This window comes from Cibotium barometz, unplaced genomic scaffold (genome assembly GCF_041138505.1).
Source record: "Cibotium barometz isolate CiBa-2024 unplaced genomic scaffold, ASM4113850v1 ctg203, whole genome shotgun sequence".
Classification (NCBI taxonomy): Eukaryota; Viridiplantae; Streptophyta; class Polypodiopsida; order Cyatheales; family Cibotiaceae; genus Cibotium; species Cibotium barometz.
This window is the reverse complement of record NW_028229432.1, coordinates 382632-389664: the sequence shown is the minus strand read 5'-3', so window position 1 is coordinate 389664 and position 7033 is coordinate 382632.

Here is a 7033-nt window from a genome sequence, read left to right as displayed (position 1 = left end):
GGGAAGCAAAAATTTCATGTTGATCTTTCCGACGTAAAGGGATCAGTAACACCTGCTCAAAGGCCAGTTCATTGTTGCGGAGACATTTTATATGTCAAAAGGCTTTGATGATGATGAAGAAGACAGAATACTTTACGAACATCCCAACTTGGTGCCCTTGCACATGTTACATATAGATGAAGAGATGGGGCACTATGCAAAAGCAAAAGATGAAAACGCAAAAGAAGCAGCCAAAGAAATGAAGAAAAAAGAATCAGATTCCGTAAAACTAAAGGGCTCGAGGAGAACAAAACTGAGCAAAATCATGTAGGAGAAAGCCTCGAAAGAGATTGAATGGGCCCGGAATCTGGAGCAAGAGGAAGAGATTCAAGAGATCTGTGATTAGGTGTAGAACTAGAAGAAAAATGCCGCGAAAGTAAGCCCGGACAGGCTACAAGAGGTGAATCTGGGAGATGAAAAAGAAGAAAAGCCTATGAAGATTAGTCTGGAACTGGAAAATGAATTCAAGCAAGAGTTGGTGTCCGTACTGAAAGAATACCAACATGTTTTTGCTTACGAGGACATGGAGGGCATTGCCCCTAAATTCTTCCAGCACAACATCAATTTAAGAGAAGGAACCATACCAGTCAGACAACAAAGGTACATAATGAATCCCAACTATGCCAAACAAATCAAAGAAAAAATTGATAGACTACTAAGAGTAGGTTTCATTGTGCGAGTAGAGAAAGCTGCTTGGATATCCCCAATTGTGGTAGTTCTCAAAAAGAACATGAAGATTAGAAATTGTGTGGACTACCGCAAGTTGAATGCCACTACTCCCTCAGATCCCTTTTCACTCCTGTTTACGGACTCTTTGTTGACAGGGAGAAAACAACCTTCATCACTTAATGGGGTGTCTTCGTGGGTGAGTGTCATGATGTTTGGTTTGAAAAATGCACCTGCTACTTTTCAAAGAATGTGCAAGAGATCTTCTATGATTACCTAACAGACTTCATGAAGGCTTTTGTAGATGACTTCAATGTGTCTGGAGATAAGGCAAAGCACATTTATCATTTGAGGCTGTGTCTACAGAGATGCAGAGATACAAGGCTTAAGCTAAATCCAGCCCAGGTGTGCATTTGCAGTGAGATCAGGAACACTATTAGGACACATTGTGTTAGCCCAAGGATTGGATATAGATCCTACTAAAGCGTATGCCATATCTAGGATGTCTTCTCCTCATAATATTAAGCAACTAGAGAGGTTCCTTGGTAAGGTTAAGTGGCATGCTAGATTTTTAAAATATTTAGCACATGTGGCTAACCCATTGTATACACTTACCAAGAAATATGCAAAGTATGAATGGAGTCCGAAGTGTCAAAAGGCATTCCAATGGCTAAAGAGCATGGTGTCAATTGCACCAGTAATGACTACCCCAGACTAGAACGAAATGTTCCATGTATATGTAGATACTTCAGACAAAGCAGTGGGTAGTATACTCATACAAGAGAAGCAAGAGCGGTATATGCAACCCATTCATTATGTTAGCAAAGCCCTCACAAGGGCAAAAAGGAACTACAGCACAATAGAGCGGGAAGCTCTCAATGATTTATGCTATGAACAAGTTTGGACACTATCTCTTAGGAAACAAGTTTGTTTTCCACGTGGACCATCAAGCCCTAATTTATTTGGTGAGGAACAAAGCCTTTCTAGTGGGGAAGATGGCAAGGTGGATGCTTCTACTGCAAGAGTTTGAGTTCACCATCCAACACATGCCCGGCAAAGAAAATGTGGTGGTGGACTTTTTGTCTAGACTAAATTCTGGAGAACCTGCTCTAGATGGAGTGGATGACCAACTCCCAGATGCCAACCTATTCACAGTAGCAGCTCTGCAGAAGTGGGAGAAAATTGGTATTATGATATGATGCAGTTTCTAAAGGATGGAACTTTCTCGAAAGCTTACACTGTTTGATAGAAAGAAAAGGATTGCCTTAAGGGGTAGGAACTTCAAGGCAGCTCTACAAAAGAGGCATAGACCAAATCCTACGCCGGTGTGTCCCAGACCATGAGCAGCAAGCAGTATTAAGAGAAGCACACTATGGCATTACCAGAGGACACATGGGCAGAGAAAGCACATGGGGTGAAATACCCGGTCAATCATAATGCCTTCACATTAGAAAGGCTGGATGGTATGCCTTTTTCCAAAACAGTGAATGTTTTTAGGATGAGGAAATAAGACCAACTGGTGGAAGTTAAACTAGAAGAAGAACGAGTAGAGGACAAGGAGCTGGTATAGAGCATCCACTGTGGCATGATCTCACTAGTGGACAATGATGCAAAAAATCCAAAAAGCAACAGAGATGCAGAATAATTCCGCAAGGGTGGCCAGTCCATAGAAGAACACAATTCCACAATAAATCAAGGCTAGGATAGCAAAGAAGCAAGTGACTAAGTGTATGCCAGCGAGATCCATGTTAGTATGCGAATTTCCATGATGTTGGCATAAGTAACTGCATGAAGGACAACTATCACAATGACAATAAAAGTCCACATGCAACGGTAAGACGGGGAGGCGGTGATCAAACTTTAATGCCTTTACACCAAGATGGCAGGGATGATACGAATTAGGAGTCAAATCACATTGAGAAGTGGGAGGTCAAAAATGACAATGCCCCAAGAAAGGAAGGAAAAGGAAAAACCATCGCAAAAAAGAGCACAAGGAACCAAAACGTGCATACTCTCAACCTGCTTTCTTGCACATAGCTCTCTCACCAACTCGCAATGCTCTCTTAGAGACGACAAAGCCATGCTAAAGGTAAGCAAGAGTCTAAGGCTACACAAGAGGCCAGAGAAAAGCCTTTGCATGCCAATGATGATTCCCGACATGAGGAAAAAAGAACACCAGGAGTGGGCATGAAAGTGCGGCTTTGAAAAGCTGCTCGATCCTCACTAGGAGGATCTTCAGGACCCTAAGGATGGGGGAAAACTCATCAACCAGTTTCTTGAAATGAACAATGTACATATGGAAGGGAAGGAACCTATCAAGATCTTGGAGCTCATAGAGCACCATGCACTAGGGTTGCTAATGGACGGAGCGTTGGACACGAGCATGAAGCCCAGAGTGGAGGAGGAGATTCCCAAAACATGCAACATGCATCAAGTTAAGGATGTGGTAGATGAGCCCATGCGAGAGCAGTTTGTTTTCTTTTACAGAATGTAATGTTCATGGAGGAGGAGATTCCCAAAACATGCAACATGCATCAAGTTAAGGATGTGGTAGATGAGCCCATGCGAGAGCAGTTTGTTTTCTTTTACCTACAGAATGTAATGTTCATGGGGGAACCAAAAAACGTGTCAAACAAGAACTACAGGCTGCTCAGGGCAATAGAAGTAGGAGAAAAAATCAACTGGGCCGCTTACAAGGAGAACTTGGCAAAAAGAGCGGCCATATGGGCCAAGGAAAAATAGCCGAGCGTGGTGCATGCACACCTAATGGCCATCACACAAGCCACCAGGTCTGTGGATTCAGGTCCGGAGAATCCCACGTGAAACGACCACACCATGAAGCTGAAGGATCCTCAAAACCTTCAAAGTGACCTTTAGCTCTTTCAAAGATGACATGGATGATGAAGAAGAGTGGTAGAAAATTGCCCAAAAGGCCAGCAAGAAAAGAAAGCTCAGAGTAGACGAAGAGCTGTTGCCTGACCCAGACGAAGTAAAGAAGCTGAAAGTAGAAGAAGAAAGAAAAAGACAATTGGAAAAGAGAGAAATACGAAGTTGCCAAATGGGCAAAAGCAAAAAAGAAGAAAAATCTAGAAGAAGAGAAAAGGAAAAAGGAGGAAGAAGAAAAGAGAAGGAAGGAGGAGGAAGAGAGAAAGAGGAAAGAAGAGAAACAACACAAAAAGAAAGAAGAAGAAGCTGAAAAGAGGAAGCTGTCTGCTGGGGCTGATCTGTCCATATCATCGAAACTGTAGCCTTAGCACAGAAGATGCAAGAAGGACCAAGACACAGTCCCAAACTACTCGAAGAACTGGAGGCACAACTTCCAACCAGCCAAGGTCTGAGGTAACGCCACCAAGGGCTAAAAGAAGAAGTGCTGGAGAGCATAACAGCATTGGCGGTTGCCCAGACAGAGGTCCAAGCCCTGAAGACCCAGGAAGAAGAGGAGATTTTGTGCCTTCAGTTTGATGCTAAAGCAGCAATTATAAAAATAGCAAAGGCCAGACTCAACAAGGTATGGGACCAAGCCCTAGAAGCCCTACTAGAAATTCAAGAACAAATGGCTTGCAAGGCTAAAAAAGTCATCCATGACGTAGACGAAGATGATGACATAGACAAAGAGCAGTAGCAACATCAACATCAACATCAACATCAACATTAACAGCAACAGCAACAACAACAGCAACAGCAACAGCAACAGCAACAGCAACAGCAAACAGCAACAGCAACAGCAACAACAGCAGCAGCAACAGCAACAGCAACAACACAACAACAACAACAACAACACAGCAGCAGCAGCCTGTAAGCCAGGGGTCCCCCAAACCAAGCACTTCCAGAAAGGACAAGCAAGCAAAAGACGAGGACCAAAACCTGGTGCTAGCTCTGAAGGCCACCGCTTGGAAGGAATCTCACTGGGAGAAGGAGGCTAAAAAGCTAACAGAAAGAAGTCAAGAATTACACCAGGAATTGCAGGATGCCACACCGTCCCAAGATTATGTAGAGACCTTGAGAGAAGCCATGGAGGATAGAGACAAGGCAAAGACGCAGGCAGAGAAATACAAAGAAAAAGCTTGAGAGGAGCACAAAGTTTGAAATTGACACAATCAATGAACTGAATGCGCTAGAATTAGAGATGCAGCGCTGTTTAGAGAATGAGGCTCAACTCAGAAGAGAAAGGCCCGGAGATTAGAACTATACAAAAAGATAAATTTAACTAAAATCTTTCTTTAATTTTTAAATAAAATATACATTATTTGAGTATCACAATTTTTCTCTTACTTCATTGGAATACATGGATTTCCATTGTCATGGGGATCACTCTTTAACATAAAAATGGATTACTAGAAATTTCTCTGTTTTTTAATTAACTATTTATGCATAAACATAAAAATCAAAATTTTCATGATTATAATGAGAATCATTCAATTAATCTAGGATGATTAATCCTAGAATATGGTAGGAAGAATATAAATGAAAATGATTTATGTGTTTATTTTTCAGAAATTTTACCATAGCTCCGCTGCTATTACTGATAATTCTCAATAAATTTGAAAGAATAAAGTTTAGTATTATTCATGTGATTAGAATAACCACTAATTGGATCATTATCCAATTATGGATTGATTCTTAATTTTACCATAAATTAAATAGCATAAAAGTATTAAAAAGCCATTATTTTGATCTCCAATTAGACAAGCATAGAAATTACTTTTAGATTAGAGAAATGCTTTATGAGAAGCTTCATTCGAGTTGAGAATAGGTCATAGGAATGACCATTCTTTGGGGGAGAGAGAGAAATGCTTAAAAACCATTATAAATTAAGCATAAATGAAAATTTATGTGTTTCTTCATCACAATACATTAAAGAACTTCAATAGTATTCAAAAGCCATTGAAATTAATGCTTCTCAAGCTTGAGAGGGATTGAGAAAAGAAACATTTGGAGATTTAAGAAAAAGAAGACAATAATCCACACTTTATCCTCCTAAATTACTTGATTCTTTGATCACAGTAGAGGCCCCCAACCAATCAATTGGTTTGGTATGTTGTTGGAGTCTCCAAGGAAGATTGAAGAGAGAGAGAGAGAAGCTCCAATCCGGCATAGTTTAGTTCACAGATGAGAATACAAAGGAATGAGGGTCTATTTATAGGTGAGGGAGGCCACTAACTGAGTCCTTCTAGAATTTTCCAGCTTCAGTTTGGCTGAATTTGGACAAGATTTGGACCAGTTTGGCTCCCTTTTTTATTTGGTTTAATATCCAAGAGAGAGGAGAGATAAAAATATCCTATTATTTTTTAGTTTAAAACTCATCCACACATGTGAAATAGGCACCTCCTTGAAGGGTCCCCTTTCCCTTACCCATGTGTCAAAAATAAATGATTACTCTAAAATATCTCATTTTTTATTAATACTTCATAATTTTTAACTAATAAACCTAGTACTTAGTCAACTCTTCATCTTATGTGGGTATTTACTCATTTTTGGGTATTTTCTTTTATTCTTTAGATTTATCTTATCCCAACACTTGGATTAACCATAATAATTTTTTTTTAAAAATCTTGACCCTTAGGCTAAGATCTTCTAAATCAATTTTTATTAATTCCAATTGCACCTTGGAAAATCTATTTTGATTTTTTGTTTTAGGAAAATATTTTTTTGATATTTGTAGAATTTATTTATCCAAAAATATCCCAATATTGATTTATCACTCTGTAGACATTTTTATCTCACTAGGCCAAACAAGGAAAAATAATATTTTCTTGTATTCAGAAACATAGAATGATTACAAGGGATTGAAGTAGAGGCTTATTTGTTATTCAGGCTGAGGAGGAATCTTACATCCTTTCCCACTTGAAAAACGTGAGATGTTCTCATCTCGCAAAGTGGGGGTAATCCTTCGCCAACTCTTCTTCTTTCTCCCAAGTGGCGTCTTCTAGAGGGAAGAACTTCCACTTTACTAAGAATTCTCTGAAGGACTCTACTCATGAGAATCTTCTCCCGAATGTCAAGGATTTTCTCAGGTTGGAGTACCATCTGGTGGCTTTGAGTCGGAGAGATCAACTGTTCATCATCCAGCATGTGACTCGGGCTAGGTACATACTTCTTAAGCAAACTGACATGAAATACATCATGTACCTTGAGATGGGGAGACAAAAGAAGTTTGTAGGCTAGATCGCCCACTTTCTTTATGATAGCATATGTCCCACAGTATTTGGGAGAGAGCTTCTTGTACTTCCCTAAGGATAAGGAACTTCTTGTACTTTCCTAAGGATAAGGAACTTCTTTTTAGTTGTACTCGAATAAAGACCATATCTGACTCTTCAAACTCTCTCTC